At 40.5% G+C, this 19365-nt stretch overlaps 1 protein-coding gene across 2 annotated transcripts in view; it reads right to left on the reverse strand.

The window, feature by feature from the left end:
• Positions 1–19365, reverse strand: part of SCAPER (S-phase cyclin A associated protein in the ER) — a 398005-nt gene that overhangs the window by 145822 nt on the left and 232818 nt on the right. The window lies entirely within an intron of this gene.

Here is a 19365-nt window from a genome sequence, read left to right on the forward strand (position 1 = left end):
CTATGATTTTTTTCTAGACAATTTCTGAATTATATACAGTTCTTGCGGAAAGGATATCTAAGTTCTTTGCCTTCCTCTAGCACGAGGAAGGCAAGAATTTTTAAACATCCACAGAATTGCTGCATCAAATATGTGAAAAATAGGATGGCAACCTGCTGTGGGCTGAATCGTGTCCCCAGTCTCTGCTCAGTTCATGTGTTGAAGCCCCAACCCCGAGGACCTCAGGATGTAACTGTGTTGGAAGATAAGAAATTTAAAGAGGTGATTTAAATTAATACGAGGCTGGCAGGGTGGGGCAGTAATGCAATATGACTGGTGAACTTATCAGAGAAGAGAAACCAGGGATGTCGAAAGGAAAAGGCTGTGTGAGGACACAGCAAGAAGGTATGTTTTACAAACCAAGCAGAGGGGCCTCAGGAAAAACCAAACCTGCCAACACCTTGATCTTGGACTTCAGCCTCCAGAACTCTGAGGAAAGTTCTATTATATTTAAGCCACCCAGTCTGTGGTACTTTGTTATGGCAGTCCTAGCAAACTAATATTCAATGTCTCTACTACAACACCACCTTGCATTTGTTTTAATAGCATTCTCACAGTTATCAAGCCTTAAAATGTCTGAGGGACTTTTGGTAGGGGGCGGAGGAGGGGGTACTTGGGAGAGAGATATGAGTTATTCACAAGTTCTGCCAAACATGTTTGCCTGACTCCTCTGATACTCAAAGAAAAATGCTCTGCCTGCTTTATGTGGGCTAGAAATTACTGGTTCTAGAACATGTCTGGAGTTTGACAGTATAATATCTTAATCATTCATTTATTCCTTATTGGTACACAATAAAATACAATATGAGACTATAAGAAGTTCATCATGAATCCCAGATAATACTTCACTTATAAGTCCCAGATAAGATTTTAACCTTAATTTTTAAGATTAACAATTAACAATTTATGTTGTTATTAATGAAGAAATGTTTTGCTTGCAATAGAACAATCAGAAAACTGAAAAACTAGGTAGGTGCTCAGTAAATTATTTAAAACCATAATGCTGTGACCACTCTTTCTTCTTATGCTGGGATGTCAGTATAAATAGAAAATAGTAATAACTTTGTATTAGTACATCACATACGCAGATAAAACTGCACTAATCATAACCATACAGTTATATCATAACTATACGGCAAATTGAACACACCATGTAACAATTACAAAATTAAAAAATAAAGCTCTAAAACATGGCATAGGACCCCTGATACCATCCTACTCATTCTCTCTCCCTCTCTGCCAGATGTAGAGGCTATCCTGATTTCTGAAATCATAGATTCCTTTTGTCTTCTATTCAGTTCTATAAAAACAGACTCACACTCCATGTATTCTACAATATTTAACTTCTTGCTTGATTCATTTTTTTTTTTTTAATTGCAGTGTAACTGCTTTATAATGTTGTGCTAGTTTCTGGAGTACTACATTATGAATCAGCTATGTGTGTATATATATATGTCTCCCTGTCCTCTTGATCGTCCCTCCCACACAGCCCCTGTTCCATCCCTCTAGGCCATCACAAAGCGCCGAGCTGACTCGCTTTGCTAGGTAGCAGGTTCCCACTAGTCATCTATTTCACACAAGTTAGTGTATGTATGTCCATGCCAGTCTCTCAGTTTGTCCCAGTTTCCTTCCCCCATGCTTTATGTGAACAGAAGACAAGTTTGTTCTCTATGTCTGTATCTCTATTCCTGCCCTGCAAATAGGTTCATCAGTGCCATTTTTCTAGATTCCATACATATGTGTTAATATATGATACTTGTGTTTCTCTCTCTGACTCACTCTGCATAACAGGCTCTGGGTTTACCCACCTCACTAGAACTGACTCAAATTCATCCCTTTTTATGGTGGAGTAACATTCCACTGTATTTATATCCCACAATCTTCTTTATCCATTCACCTGTCCATGGACATCGAGGTTGCTTCCATGTCCTGGCTACTGTAAATACTGCGGCAATGAATACTGGGGTATGTGTGACTTTTTGAATTCTGGTTTTCTCAGGGTATATGCCCAGTAGTGGGATTTCTGGGTCATTACTAGCGTTATTCCTAGCTTGTTAAGGAATCTCCATACTATTCTCCATATTGACTGTACCAATCTACATTTCTACCAAGAGTGCAGTAGGGGTCCCTTTTTCCCATATCCTTTCCAGTATTTGTTTGCAGATTTTATTGATGATGACCGTTCTGACTGGTGTGAGGTGATCTCTCATTGTAGTTTTGATGTGTATTTCTCTAATAATTTTGCTCTATTATTTTTTCCCCCTAATTCATCAATATTATTGTCTGTAGCAGTATTTAGTTCCTCTTCCTTGCTGCATAGTATTCCCTTATCTAATGATATACCTCAACTTAATTAAATGTTTCACTGCCGACTGACATTTGGGTTGTTTCTACTTTGCAACTCTGGACGATGCTGCTTTCAACCTTTCTGTACACGTGTTGGGCACATGTGACATGTGCTGAGTACATGCTGAAGGGCGGAGCTGCTGGGTCACAGTGCGCGCACAGGTTCAGGGTTATCAGTTACGGCTCAACACCTTTCCAACATATTCAGAACAATTCCTATACACCTTGCAGAGCAGCGACGATTTCAGTTATTCTAAATTCACAGCAAAACTTGGCTTTATCAGTTAAAAAAAAAAAAAACAACTTTAGTCATTCCAACGGGTGCATACTGGCATTTGAGTGAGGTTTTCATTTGCCTTCCCCTGATAATAATGAGGTTGAACACCTTTTGTTTATTGGCTTTTTAAAAAAAATTTGACGATTACTTTACAACAGGGTGAGGGCTCAGGTTGTAAGGATATCATTCAATTAAATTTGATGAATGCTTATCAAGTTCCGAACATTTCCATTACCCTAGAAAGTTCCCTCATGCCCTTTCCACAGTCAATCCTTCCTCCCTGAAGCAACCGCTGATTTGATTAATGGTACCACAGGTTAGCTTTCTCTACTGTAGAATGTCATATAAAGGAGATCATATAGTACATACCAATATTTAAATAGGTAGTGATGAGTTATCCTGCAAGCAGTTTATCAGAGCCAGGCCTAGGGTAGCCTGGGAAGTCTAGGGCAGCATCTAAAGCCTAGGGAAAATGGCAGAGGGGCTCTGAGTTATGAGAGGGAAGTAAACACGTATGTTCATCTCCTTTCTTCTATACTGAAGTAGGAATTATAGATTAAAAATATTTAATAATATTTCAAAAATAGCCACATTAAAAGTAAGGGAAACATCTCTGTAGAACAGGGATGGAAGAGCTGATAATAATGCTTCCCTGCTGGTCCAGGGGTTAATAATTTTCCTTGCAACACAAGGGACACAGGTTCTATTCCTGGTGTGGGAAGACCCCACATGCTGCAGAACAACTAAGTCTGTTGCCACAACTACTGAACCGGCACTCTGGAGCCCACGAACCACAACTTCTGAAGTCCTTGCGCCCTAGAACCTGTGCTCCACAACAAGAGAGCCCACCACAAATGAGAAGCCCACGCACTGCAACTAGAGAGTAGCCCATGCTCTCCACAATTAGAGAAAGTCCATGTGCAGCAATAAAGGCCCACCACAGCCAACACATAAATAAATACATAAGTAATTCTTAAAAAAACTGCCCCAGAGCAAGAGGCCAACTTTCAGCAGACTCTTAAAAGAACATCTGCCTTTCTAGACTCTTCCGCAGCTTTCACAGTGATTCAGGCTCAAGTTCCGGCTATTCCTCTCCTGTTACAGCTCTTCACTCTTGCCGTTTCTGTCCATGCCTACTCTTACCATGTCAGTTCAGGCTCTCCTGGTCTCTTGCTGGAGGCCCTGCAGCAACCTCCTAATTAGCATCTCCAGATGCAGGTTCACAGCAGCCTCATTCTCTAGGGCTGTGCTTCCCAAACCCTCTAACACAAGTCAGGTGTTTTGCTTGTTTTTAAGATTTTCACTCCATTGTGACCAATACTTTTGTGAAACAGTATACAAATGAGGGAAAAAAGACATACTAAGCTTGAGCCCACATTTAAAAATATTAGATGAAAGTCATGAAATTACTCTTGATTTCTATACTTATCTCACCATTTCTAGTGACAATAGCCTGGCACTGGCCTGTGGACTCCCTTTTGAGTAGTCCTGCTCTGAATGCCTTTATATGCAATGAAGATAATATTAGCAAGAGTAAACGTGATCACGCTACTCTGGGGGTAGAACATGTGAACAATTTCTTCCTCACTGTGTACTGAATGCCCAAATTATTTCGCACAGTTCTTCAGAATCTGAACCCTCTCTAACAGTCTCCTTCCCTGCCAAGTTCCTACCTGTTTCAACTGAATTCCCCATATGGCCCATGCTCTTTCACGCCTCTGTGCTTTGGGGTATACTATTCTTCTCAGAAGGGATGACCCTCTAGCTTTTCTTCTTTGTATCCCGCTAAACTTAGAGCTTCTTGTAGTTAGGGACTATGTCTGTTTTATCATCACATCCCCAACACTTAGCAGACTGGGGTGTACTCAGCAAATACATCATCAGTGGTTGCTGAATGACAGTTGTGAAAAAGAAGACTCACAAAGGTATTTTAACACAATTTTAACTGTGAAAACACAGGCAGTCAATTGCTCTAGTATGAGCCCAGGATAAAATTCCCACTCCTGTTATTGCATGTAGCCAAATGGAGTAGTTTTTCACCAGGATGGAAATGACCAAACAATGAAATTCAGGTTTTTAAGACTAAAAGACATGCTCACCTTGAGACTCCTTAATAGACATTAAGGAAATACATTCTCCACTCATACTCTGTTTCAATATAAAGCCTCTATATTTTGATACTTCTCAACTCAAAAACAAAGTATGTCATACTTTAAGCCAAGCAGATGCACCAATCCACGCAATCTGTCCACAGAGAAACAGAACAGCACTGCTGCTGTTCCTGTAGATCTTTCCACCACGGGAGGGAACTGGGTCAGCACTGCAAAAGTGAGCGGGAAGAGGCCTGAGGGAAAGCAGACCATCTTAATGTACACATCTATGCCTTAAAAACAAAACAAAATAAACTCAAAGTCTTTCATGCAATGCCAACAACATGGATGTGACCTCTTGAAAAACTTAAGACACAGGCTCTAATAGACATTAAGCAGGAAAAAATAAGCTGATTTCAGGAACATAAAGGACACTGAAAGTCAAATTTTTTACTAAAGTATTATTGAAAATTGAAGTTCTAATTTATCATTTGCAACTTTTCAAAGAAATAAAGCAAAAAAGCAAAACCAACTGTGGGGGGGGGGGCGGAATTCTCACAAGTTTCTCCCCAGAGTCAAGGGCAGTTCTGGTTATATACACTTTTGGATTATAGATCTAAAAAGCCACTTTTGGATTCTCTTCCACAGAGCATGGCTAAATGGAAATACTGGTCAGTGTCCTAAGTTCTCCCTTGCGCCCCACACCAACTCCTATTTATGCCATCATCTTTGCTCTTCTCAGAGCTCTATTTCTCTCTGCTTGCAAGCTCAAGAGTGGCAGCTGACTTATCTCTGCAGCCCTAGTGCTGGCATAGAAAACGGACGGTAAATTCTTGATGGGTGAGGAGCAGAACAAAAGGATGAATAAACAGAAACCCTTCTTTCAAACAGCAAAAATGTCCTGTGAGATACGACAGTTTAACACAACACAGGGGCCTGTGAGCACAACAAAGAGGAACATCTCCCAGTGGGTCTCATTGCCTAACGCAGTGCAAGTGAACAGCTCTCCCTCTCTGCACATAAGGTAGACAAGACAATTCTCTGATAGCCTGTGACAGAAAGGGGAAAATCATACTGGCTCAACGATGAGTTCCCCAAATGTTAAAACCAAGGGGGAAAAACACCTTCTTAAGCATATGGTGTTAAACACTCTACGCAAATGAAAAATGAAGATCCCTTTCACACAATAATTCAGGTAGACTAAAGGATGCAGAGAGCCTTCCTCTTCCTCTCCATTCCTACTACACCAGCTCCTTGTGCCAATCATGTGGTACTTCCTATACACTGCTCTCTTTATATTCTTGGACGCCACAATGAGGCTGGATGTTCCTCAAATACACAGTTATATACTTGTTCCTATGCCTCTCAGTGTCTAGAAAAAAGCAGCTATACTAAAAATGAGGACGAGATGGTTGGATGCATCACCCACTCCATAGGCATGAGTTTGAGCAAACTCTGAGAGACAGTGAAGGATAGGGAAGCCTGGCGTGCTGCGGTTCACGGGATCACAAAGAGTCAGACACGACTGAGTGACTGAACAATAATAAATTCTCTCTATCCATCCTGTTCCCTTCTCAACTTGTAATGTTCCAACAGCAATCTCTCAATCCTTTAAGACCCAGATCAGATCATTCATAACATTTTTCCAAATCCCCTCAACTAAAGTCAAAGGTCTTTGTCTTTCTCTCATGGCCCTTCTCATATTTGACGTTATCCCAGAGTTTTCTGTGTTCATGCACTACATGAAGCCTAAGTTCTCCTCCCTCTGCATTCTCAGTCAGGGTCAAACTCAGGATGCACAGACTACAGACACCAAGCAAAGTCTGCTAACTGATTGAAAACCTCTCATCTAGAAAGATAAACTAGGTATTTTTCTTTTTTCCTGCCACCCCTTTTCCAAATGCTCTGCATTCAGATAGAAATCATGGAATCAGAACTTTCATAAAGAGCTTCTTCATTCTTATTTGAGCAAGGAAAAAAAAAATGTCTCTAAAGTGGAAACCTGTGGCTTTACTTGTGTATTCAATACCTGACATAACACCTTAATAGCTCTGCCTTCCTTTGCTCCCTCCCACTGTGAGACTGACAACTGACGAATAGGCTTACAGGCTCCATTCTAATAACCCAGCTTAGCTAAAGGCCAGCAAGAAATGACAGCTTCAATCTGAATTACATGGCCTAGGAATCCATTCAATTATTGACTAGAGTAACTGTTATTACCTCTCCCAATTAAAGGAGAGGCAGCTGTTAATCTCTGGTGGCCTGCAAAGGCTGGTGGCCTTTGTACTTGACTTCTCTACAGACAGTAATTACGTTCTTTGTGATCAGAGAGGAAGGCCTTCCTAGCCTTTTAGACAGAGGCAGCAGATGGGGAGAACTGTTTTCATGTTCATTAGCAGGATAGGCTAGATTTGTTTGGAGCATCTGGTGGTACCTTAGGACCTGTTTAGAGACAATACAAGTAGGTTTTGGCAAGTCCACAAATTCAGAACTTAGCAGCCCAATTTATAGAAACAAAAAGATTCTGGGGTGAATTTTTTTATGGTTGTTTTCCCATATGGAAAAGTTTCCTAACACTTAAAGGACATCATCTCTACTCAACTACGATCTTCACTGGTTATTGTCAGCTTAAGAGAAGCAAGCATAATGAGCTGAGACTCCTTCTATTGTGTATGGTTTCTCTCTCCTAAGCCTTCTAATGTTGGCTTCTTCATATTCCTATATCTACATAAAGGTTTGGCTCAGCTTTTCAGCTATAGACACTCACACCTGAAAGAATCAGTATCTGGGATCAAGATTAGCACAAGGAAATTGTAAATTTGTGTGACTGTGGTGCCAAAAAGTGGTGTAAAATCATAAGCTACAGTTTGAAGGTCTGGTAATAAGGTAAGTGGTGCTGAAAGAGGGTGGAAAAGCTTTCTCAAGATGAGACGAACTATTCCTTTGTGATGCTAATCGGAACATGGACCCTTTGGAAGGCTCTCCCCGAGGGAGCTGAACTGTGCCGTGTTTGACCTGTTTGGACTACACGAGGCCAGGCAGGGTGAGTGAGAGGGGGTGGTGCAGGAATTGAAGGATGAAAGCAGGACACCAGGCCTGAGGGCTCTCATTCCTTCTCTTTAAACCCCTGTGAGGCAGACAATCAAAGACCAGTGTAGAGAGTTCATGACTGCAATCCAACAAAACTCTATATTATAGAGTTATTTTGATCTTCCTTCATCTCCATACTCCACAAAGCTGCCAAGTGGCAGGCCCTGGGTCAGGCCTGGCACTCAAGCCACAGTGAGAGACAGATCTAACACAGACCAATGCAAGGCTGTGAAGTAAGCGCTATGCCGAGGGGATGTCCAAAAAGCTGTATGCACACAGAGGACAAGGTCTTCAGGATACAGCAAGGGTCAACAAGAACAGTTTTCTGAGTTATCACGCTATCAAACTAAAAGACAAAGGACACAGTCAAGGACCTACATAAGAGGTTCCCTGGGCAACTCCTTTATTCTCCCACCATTCCCAACTTCCAGGCTACCCAGTGCTTTATGGGAGAATCTGAAGAGTCCGACTGCAGCAGTTCCTTGTTTTCCTTGTTCCTGCATCTAGTCCAGTCTAGATGCTTTAAAGTTGGGAAGCAGAAGAAACTCAGGACCATGAGACCAAGGAGAATCTGTTTGGGACAAGTGAGTGATTCAGACAAAAGCCAGTAACAAGGACAAACTCCTTCAGTCCAGCAGCTCCCAAGGAGCAGGACCTTGAGAGCTCAGAGGCTCTTGTTCACTGAGATGGCAGGGAAATGGAGATGAGTGTTTCCAGAGGGCTCTGTTCTCACTCCACAGTAACACTTGCACTTCCTGACTGATTTTTCTATTAAAATTTAATAGTAAAATAGATCAGAGTGATTATCTATTTAATCACAAGGTAGACTGTGAGCTCTTTGATAGTTGGGATGTTTATACAGGGTCTAGCAAAAAATAGGTTTTCAATAAATAGCTGCTGAGTATAAAAGTACTGTCTAGTTTCTGGGCTTCAACATCAGAAATTCTCTTTTGAGGAAAGAAAACCCATGAATCCACAATGACAAAGAAAAAGGCTTAGAAACATTCATGTGCCTGGGAAAGGCAAGGCAAGGATAAAGGTAAGCTAGAAACTATGGTTGATAAGGCAAGGCCAGCCCTGGGGTTAGGCCTGCCTGAAGATGACAGGCCCAGAGGGAAAAGCCAGGAATGTGAACGGCAATGGCAAGGCCTTTGTGGACAACTTTGCTGATGTCCTGCCCTACCTGGCATTCATCCCCTCCCCCCAGTTCTCAAGGAAAGTAATGACCCAGGCCCTTTATGTCCTAAAGAAGGGAGGGGGAGAGCAATTTTCTCAAAGTGCCAACATAGAGGGCTGAAAGTGACAAATTCAAGGGCTTAACATGTGGCAGGCGGTAGGCTGTTATCTAACCCTCAAAACATCCCTGTATAATGCGATGATGATGAGGTCTGAATCATCATCCCATTAACGAAATAGAGGAGTCAGTTACTTGCTTAAATTTTTACAGCTAGCAAGTGGCAGAGCCAGGGATCGAGCCGAGGTTTATCTGACTTCCAAGGGCACGATGTATCTACATCAAGAAAGCTGTGGGAAAATCGAGTGTGTGGCTAAAGGAATGTGCTGGACTTTTGGCACACTTAGCACTAAACATCCCAGTTCTGTAACATCTTGGACTTGATGCTATTTTGAAATTTCAAAGGATATTTTATTTTGAAATAGTTTTAGATTAAAGAGTTACAAGGACAGTAGAGAGTTCCTATATACTTTAGTTGAGCCTTCCCTCATATTAATATCATGGCACACTTATCAAAACTTATAGTGTAAGAAATTACACTATACTATTAATTAAACTACAACCTCATTTGGATTTCTACTAGTTTTTCTATTGATGCCCTTTTCCTGTTCCAGGATCAAATCTGGAAACCCACGTTGCATTGAGCTCCATGTTATTGTGAAGACACGGTGAAGTTACTTTTAGCATTAGAGAGGGAATCCTGATCTCTTATATTAGCATTCACTAGCAACTAAAAAAAAAATTTTTTTTTTAAATTCTTGAAATAATCCAGACTCAGAGAATGTAAAGGAATGCCAAGTTTGACTATCACAAGTAAATAAAAAAGGAAATGAGAGCTAACTAGATTCCGAGGGACTGAAATACGAGTAGTTCTTTATCTGGTGGTGAAGCTCTTGAGACTGTCAGGAAATGGGGAGAAATGTGCACACGGCAGGAGGGCGGCAGGCCCTGGGTGAGGAGGAAGGGAGTGTGGGACCCGGGTTAGAAGAGACCCCAGGGGGCCCGGGATGGGCTCCCCCCGCAGCTCCAGTCCCAACTGGCCTTCAGTACTTTTTATGGCCGAGGGTCGGCTTTCAAAACCCTTTCCTTTCTGATTATCAGTGAAATCCAGCAAAGACTTCCAACTGGAGCATGATACTGCTTCAGAATCTTCAAAGCATGCCTTCTCTACCTGTGACCAGGATAGGATATTTATTGCAAGACATTTTCCCCAAGAAGTAGTGAGGTTAAAAACCTTGCAGACAGAAAACAACAAAATTCTGTAAAGCAATTATTCTTCAATTAAACACACACACACACACACACACACACACACACACACACACACAAAACACACACACACACACACAACCTTGCAATAGGGCACTAGGAAAGTCAGGTACAGTTGATTTTAGAAATGATCCTGCTAGGAAGCACTGTGTCTGCTTAATTTAGTCCGAAGGAAATGAAAGGGGGGAAGTAGCTAGTGATCACAGGCAATCCATTTCCCAGATGGATTATCTGGAGTCTGCACTCTGGTTCAGCCCCTCCTGGTTCTCTAGCATCTAAAGTATAGAGGGAAAATAGAGGAGATAAAATCACTGCTAAATCTGTTACTAAAGAGACTATCCAATACAAAACATGGCAAGGAAGAAAGCAAACATGAGCACCTTTTCAGATTTTGGACTTCAAGATGACTGCATTTATTTACACTTTAGTTAGCTTCCCTGTAGCTCAGCTGGTAAAGAACCTGCCTGCAATGCAGAACACCCCAGTTTGATTCCTGGGTCAGGAAGATCCGCTAGAGAAGGGATAGGCTACTCACTCCAGTATTTGTGGGTTTCCCTGGTGGCTCAGCTGGTAAAGAATCCGCCTGCAATGTGGGAGACCTGGGTTTGATCCCTGGGTTGGGACAATCCCCTGGAGAAGTGAATGGCTACCGACTCCAGTATTCTGGCCTGGAATTCCAAGGACCAGTTCATGGGGTTGCAAAGAGTTGGATACAACTGAGCGACTTTCACTTTTTCTTTTCATACTTTAGTTAAAAGAAATGAAAACTGCTTTACACAGCGCTTCTGTTCCCCATTAAGACGTTGCAAACAAGATGTTCTTCTGTAGAGAGCAGTGTGAAAGACTTTTTCAGACTATCTGGTCTTCTTGATTTTGCTAAAGCAAGTATGATAATGTTTACTGAAGGGCTAATGCTGCCCCACTGAATTGGTACACTAGAGATGCTCTGAGCTACCACTTTTAGCTAGCGCGAATAAGATAAGACCTTTTCTAAAGGTGAACTAAGATGTCTAAAAGTCTGCTTATTCAAGGCAAACAAAACTCAAGAGGATTCATTAAGTCTGGAGAACACCAGAACATTACAGAATCTTATTTCTTTATAAAAAGGCATATATGTATCTCTTTTTACAAGGAATACTCAATTTCATCAAAAGAGAAATTTGGTGATCAACTTATATTTACACAGTCTTTAGTCTGAGGTGTGTTTTAGTTTTAAGTCGGCATGCAAGTCCATGTCCTCCCATTATGGAGAAGTAAAGTCATCAGTTAGAAAAGAAATGTAAAGATCCTAAAACGAATCCATATTTCTGGAGACATTCATGTGTAAACATTAAACGGCGAACAACCTAGGAGGCCTTTTCAGCAGGGATAGGGAGAGCGCTTTGGGAAAGATGGGCAAAAATGATATTTCAGACTGTGAGTTCCTGTGGCACAAACAGTATGTGTTTGCTTGTTTTTAAGGAGCTAGGGCTTCTCTAGTGGCTCAGTTGGTAAAGAATCTGCTTACAATGCAGGAGACCGGCATTCGATCCCTGAGTCAGGAAGATCCCCTGGAGAAGGAAATGGAACCCATTCTAGCACTCTTGCCTGGGGAATTCCAAGAACAGAGGAGTTCGGAAGGCTATCGTCCATGGGGTCACAGAGTTGGGACACAACTGTGCGACTAACTTTTAAAGAACAGAAGTTATTCATTCAGAGTTTGCTACAACAGATAGTCAACCACCAACAGCTGCACTTGGCAGAGACTCAAAGTCAGACAGAGGGATGGGAAAGCTTTATAAAGAAGGAAAGAGATGGCTTCAAGTATATAGTGTTTGGATGCTGTTGGCATGGGAAGCCAGAAGCAGGTAAACTACAAGGGGGCATCTTATTGGTGGCTTGAGGAGCACATTCATCTTTGTCTGGCTGGTCTTGAGCAAGAAGCAGGATCAAAACCATGAAGCTGACGGTCACTGATCAACTTCTGACCATTCTGGGTTGACTGCTTCAGAGGTCGTAGGTCACTGCTACAGATGGGCTGGCTATTCTCTATTTGTATATTCAGTTTCTCAGACAACTTGAACATTTATGTAGAAAATCCAGATGAGTGTACACAAAAGCTCTAAAAAAATAGTAAGCAAGTTTAACAAGGCCTCGATATAAGGTCACTGCAAAAAATTAATTCTGTAGGCAAATCTATAGAGATAAAAGTAGGCTAGTGGTTGCCAGGGGCTGGGGGAGGGGAAAATGGGGTATGGGAGTGATGATGTTATGGAATTAGACAATGGTGATGACTGTGCAACCTTGTTAATATACTATAACCCACTGAACTGTATACTTTAAAAGGGTGAATTTTATGGTATGTGAATTAGATGCAAACCATGTCATATTTACCATTTAGAAACTATTAGCATGGCCTGTGGATTAATGCTGCCGTGGTTTGAATCCCAGTTCTTTCACTTATTAGGCATAACATCAGACAAGTTACTTATCCTCTCCATACCTCCGTGTTCTTACAAATGAGGCCACATAATTCCCACCTTGAAAGGTTATTAAGAGAATTAAATAAATTGATCTGCTAAACGTTAGTAATTGTCATTATCTTCTTTATATTATCCCTGCTTCTTAAGCTAATTACCTAATATAACATCATCAAGCAAATATTAGTTCCTACCTGCTAAGGGTTTATGCTTTTTCCAGCCTTCACATTTCACTTTCAGTTCATTCAATGCTAATACCCATAACATGGACGTGTGTGTGCGCTCAGTGTCTGACTCTTTGCAATCCCATGGACTATAGTCCACCAAGCTCCCCTGTCCAAGGGATTTCCCAGGGGAAAATACTGGAGTGAGTTGCCATATCCTTACTCCAGGGGATCTTTCCGACCCAGGGATCAAACCAGCATCTCTTGAGTCTCCTGCGTTGGCAGGCAAATTATTTACCATCGAGCCACTTGGGAAACCCCAGTACCCATAAGAGCAGACCCTTAAAGTTCTTGAGAGGACATATCCTAGAGTGTTTCTGGTCTCTCAAATTTTCACTAATGTATGATTTCTCTCATAAATATCTTTATTTTATTTGAGTCTACCTTCTCACTCCATTAGTCTCAGCTTTAATATTATTTCCTCCAAAGAGCCTCAAGGCTATAGTCTTCTGACTATTTCCACAAACAACTCTGTATTTCCTTAATACGTCCTAAAAAAAAACTCATCACACTCTTTTATAATAATTAACTGTTCAACTGCCTATATGGGCAGGGCCTGTATCTGTCTTTAATTACTGCTATTTCCCTTGTGCTTGGCACATGAAAAAATTTACTGACATTTTAAAACGTGTACACACATGCGTCAAGCACTCTCCTAAGTGCTGCCTTGCAAGCAGTGTCTCATATAATGAGGTTGATACAATTACCATTCCTATTTACACGGAGAAAGGAGAGCTCAGAGAAGATAAGTAACTTCTTTAAGATTACATAACTAGTAAGGGCTGATCTATGACTCATATTCAGGTAGGTCTAATTTTAGAATCTTGAGCTTTAACCATCACACCGTATTACTTCTCTGCATACTGTGCACTAAAAAACAAAACTGTTTCACTGAACTAAAAGGTCTGTAAGGTGAGTGCAATGATACAGATTAGTGCTAGGAGGTTTCCCTAGACAAGAAGATAGCATTATAGACATAATAAACTATACACCTCCAGATAAGGACTGGCTCTACACTTTACTTGAGAATAAGGTTACTGAAGCTTTGAAAAAAAGCCATTATTCAAAGCTAAGAGTAAATGGTAAGAGGCAGAAAAGAACTATAAAAACTAAGAATTTTGGATTAAGAGGGAACTTGAAAATGTTCCCTTATTTAAGGTGCCATTTTGGGTAGTCTGGCAAATGTTATGTGCTTTAGACCTTTACTAGATTTTTATGGTATATTTTACAATTTATTTTCTTGGGTCCATATATGAACAAGTTTGTTATATCAATTCAACAATCTATCTGGTACCCAGAATATATAAGGAACTGCAGTTGGTGCTTTAGAAGACCAAAGTGAAGGATAGCAAAGAATCAAGCTTAACTAATAACTAATGTCTGTACTTTGGATTTGTATTCAAGAAGTAAATAATGTAAATTATATATAGGCTTTTTAAAAAAAATTTTATTTATTTATTTTTATTCCTGATATATATAGGCTTTTTTAAGATATAAATATTCTCCAGCTTCCTTCTGTCCTTAGTTGAAATAAAACTGAAATATATAAATGAAAGCAAACACAAGTCATTGTTGCAACTCTTCAAGATAACACCAATTTTTCCCTCTGAATAGACTGCCTTTGTGAGGTAATTCCCAGAACTCTTTCCTGGCATTACCAAATCTGCCAAATTAGCCCCTTCTGTAAAGTAAGCTATTTGGCCCTGGCAAGCATTTCTTGAATGTCCAGGCATCTGCTTGCCTTAAGCCAAGGAATGGATGAGAAGACAAGCCAACAAACCATTCAGTTTATTTGAACAAACATTTATTGCCTGCCAGCTATCTGCATGTTTGCTAAATGCCAGAAATACAGAAGCACAGAGGATCAGGACCTATCTTCAAGGACCTCACATTCTACTGAGAAAGACTCAAAAACAGATGAATGCGACATAGGGTGGTGAGTCTTGTGTATGATGGAGGTATGGGGCTTCCCTGGTAGCTCAGTGGTAAATGATCCGCCTGCCAATGCAGGAGATGGGGGTTCCATCCCTGGGTTGGGAAGATTCCCCGGAGAAGGAAATAGGAATCCACTCCAGTATTCTTGCCTGGGAAATTCCACGGACAGTGGAGCCTGGCGGGCTACAGTCAATGAGGTCACAAAGAGCCAGATACACCTTAGCGACTAAACAGTATGATGGAGGTACAGGGTATAGTTTGGGCTTACACAGTTAAGTACATAACCTGCTTGGGTGAAGATCAGAATGACAGGGAGGCGATACCAGAGGTGAACCTCAAAAGTAGCCATCCAGGTAGAAGTATTTGATTACGGGGGTGTGTGTGTGTGTGTGTGTGGTTGAGGGAGGCAAAGGCACTGAACGGGAGACAGTGAGGTGTTCTAGGGGGTGAGGTGTATGGAAATTAGAGGGTATAAGGCCTACTCAAGGGATAATAAGCTGCTGAAAATGGTTAAGAGTGTGATGTGATGGGGAAATGTTGAGAGATGATGTCTGGGTGTAGGAAGAGAACAAACTTTTCAGAGGACCTTGTATTCAAAGACAGAGAATCTAAATCTTATTCTAAAGCAACAGAGAGCTGCCAAAAGGTTTTTAAAGCAGAGCGACAGACACACTTCCCACCCCTCATCCCCCACTTTTAAAAGCACATGCTAGAATCTATATTGTGGGTAGACTGGAGTGGGTTAAGACAAAAACACCATCAGTGACAATTCAAATAGAGAGGTAAGATGGCTGGCTAAAACCTATATTTACAAGTAAAAGCAACAACAGCCTTGGCTACTGATTGGAAGTAGGAGAAAGAAGAATCAATTTACCAGTCATCTTCTACATATGAAGCAGAAAGGATACAAACTGGTCTAGCACAGGATCAGACTCTCCTCCATGAAAAAGCTTAAGAGTCTATCAATTGAGTAAAGGAGGCATAAAAAGAATGTAATGATTTTCAAGGTAATGAATATGTGGCAGTCACAGAACACAGGGTTCATGCATGGCAGGAGAGGTAGAGGTCTCACACCTCCTTTTCACAATGCCAAGTGAAAAACACTTTTAAACACCATTTTAACTTTTAATACACAGTCCTGTTAAATGGAACAGTGGCTTCAATCGGGTATTTGTATAGAGGACTGAAAGCTGGACATTTTTTTTTTTTTACTGCATTTATCATTAATCAGCCATCTTTGTTCAATAACATTAATTTCACACAAAAGAAAAAGGAGTAAAATATGAAGGAGGAGGGGAAGGAAGAAGTGAAGATATACTGCTTTTTCTAGGAAAGGCAATTTTTCTTCCAATGGATATCATATATTGGTTGCCATGCCTCTGAACAAAAAAGCCTACTTTTCTTTTTCTTCAATTTGAACTTACAAGGAGTCCTGTGGCATCATCATATAGGTGCCAATTTAGAACAGTTTGAACATAGAACAGTTCAAAGAGATGAGAATGTAAGATTTTTGTATAATCTTGTGTTCACATTTTCTAAGCCCTAGTAAGTATATCTATAATCTCAGAAAGCAGCTTATATTTAACCTTTGTAAGCTACTGCATACTCACAGACATGACTATGTCTTCTCAGAATGTGCACTATATTAAGTAAATCTGTTTCTGTCGAGTCATCCTTTCTCTAGTCTGCTGAGAAACACACTTATCCTATCTCAGATGGCCTCCGAGGGGCACTGCTAACAGTCAGTAGACGGCGGCAGACACTCAGTTACGTCATCCTGCCTTTTTCTTCAGGAATCGTACAACTTGAGACGAAGAACTAGAGCTATTTAAAGTAAAATGGCAGGTCTAAACCGTGAAGTACATACATGGTCTGAATATATTTACACGAAAATACGAGTGTTACGTCAGGTATACTTATTTATTACAAGTTGTACTTTAAAAATTAATTTTTATACTTCTAATACTTAACACAGTGCCTAGCACTGAGTAGGTACTTAAATGTACATTCCTGTGTTGATACTAATAAAACACCTCCCAATTTACAAAGGAATAAATCAAAAGACAGTGGCCTCTAAACAAATGAAATACCAAAATAGCCAGGCAGCACAAGAATCACATTCTATACAGATTGCTGTGTCCAATAGACATTACACCAGAATTTAAACTTGCACTATACAGCATGTACATACAATGTATTACATTATCATTTATCAGAAATGTTACTTTTGAAAAGGCAGAGGCAGAGATCCAGCAATGCCAGGGGTTGCTATGGATTGACAAGTTCTAGGCAATTCTATATTCCCATCTTTTACTCCTCCAGCTCTGGGTGGCATGGAGGGAGCAGGAATAGCTTCCTCAAGGTATAACTCTCTGGGTACCATCACCCTCTTCTTTTGTCCTCCAATCTGTCCAATAATTTTTACGATGAAATCTTTGTTTTAAAGACATTTCTTTTTGAAATACCTAGAGTAGTTACTATTTTCTTAACTGCAGAGTACTTTCTAACTGCCCACCGTTGCTTGACATTTTCATTCATTTATTCAACAAACATTTAACAAGCAACTATTATGTTCTTACATTAGGAGCTGCAGACAGATAAAACAGACATGCCCATCCTTTAGTGAAGTTTATAGTCTAGCATTCTAGTGGTATAATCAGCTTCTATTCAAAAATATTTAAGAATTATAAACTCAGTGAAAGTAAGATCATAAAGTACTACTTAATTCTTACTGGTGAATGCTTTACTCAAAATTAAATTTATTGCTTTAAGTAAACCAAAATATAAAAGTAACTATACTTATTTTATTCTCTTATCAATTGAAGTGATAAGAGAAGTCACCCTTCATAGATGTACTTTAGTAATCCATTCCTGTCCCTAATGTTACAATGAGGAACAAGAATATATATGTGACAAAACTTATGCAAAGTGTATACAAAGGATACAAAGAATGTACACAAAGCATATACAAAGACATGAAAGAAGTAGCATAGACTCATCATGAATTTACCTAAATACTCATTTAAATTAGATAAGGAATTTATTAAATTTGTTTCTATGGCACTTGAGACATAGATAGTAGACAAGCCCAAAAAGTCCTCTATCAAATGGAGTCAGCAACCTAAATGTGTCCCCAGACACTAGGCTACCAATTTGTTTATCAGTGATCTTGACTATAAGGCTGTTAATGTATTATTCATTAGTATATTATGCATTTTACTGCTTCTCTGCAGAGATTTTAATTCAGAAATGCTCTGTGCTAGCAAGAACTTAGTGTAAATGACACAAATAAAAAGATCATTTCATGTGTTTCTGACGAGTGACTTACATAACACTTCTATTAATCAAAACAGACTATTAATATACAACATAGCTTATCATCCACATCAGTTCAGTCCAGTCGCTCAGTTGTGTCTGACTCATGTCTGATTCTTTGAAACCCCATGGACTGCAGCACACCAGGCTTCCCTGTCCTTCACCAACTCCCAAAGCTTACTCACACTCATGTCCATCAAGTTGGTAATGCCATCCGACCATCTCATCCTCTGTCATCCCCTTCTCCTCTCGCCTTCAATCTTTCCCAGCATCAGGGTCTTTTCCAATGAGTCAGTTCTTTGCATCAGGTGGCCAAAGTATTGGAGTTTCAGCTTCAGCATCAGTCCTTCCAATGAATATTCAGGACTGATTTCCTTTAGGACGGACTGGTTTGATCTCCTTGCAGTCCAAGGGACTCTCAAGAGTATTCTCCAACACCATAGTTCAAAAGCATCAATTCTAAAAAAAGTTCAGCCTTTATTATTGTCCAGCTCCTGGTCTTGTTTTTACTGACCATATAGAGCTTCTCCATCTTTGGCTGCAAAGAATATAATCAATCTGGTTTCGGTATTGACCATCTGGTGATATCCATGTGTAGAGTATTCTCTTGTGTTGTTGGAAGAGGGTGTTTGTTATGACCAGTGCATTCTCTTGGCAAAACTGTTAGCCTCTGACCTACTTTGTTTTGTATTCCAAGGCCAGATTGGTCTATTACTCCAGGTATCTCTTGACTTCCTACTTTTGCATTCCAGTCCCCTATAATGAAAAGGACATCTTTTTTGGGTGTTAGTTCTTGAAGGTCTTGTAGGTCTTCATAGAACCATTCAACTTCAGCTTCTTCAGCATTACTGGTCGGGCATAGACTTGGATTACTGTGATACTGAATGGTTTGCCTTGGAAAAGAACAGAAATCATTCTGCAGTGACCCCACAAGGGACTGACCCAGACTTGCCCGTGAGTGTCCAGGAGTCTCCAGTGGAGGCGTGGATCAGTGGTGGCCTGCTGCAGGGCTGGAGGCACTGAATGCAGCAGTGCTGCATGGGAGCTTTGGAAGGAGGTCCCCATTATCTTCATTACCTCCACCATA

The sequence above is a fragment of the Muntiacus reevesi genome, chromosome 15 (assembly GCF_963930625.1).
Source record: "Muntiacus reevesi chromosome 15, mMunRee1.1, whole genome shotgun sequence".
Lineage (NCBI taxonomy): Eukaryota > Metazoa > Chordata > Mammalia > Artiodactyla > Cervidae > Muntiacus > Muntiacus reevesi.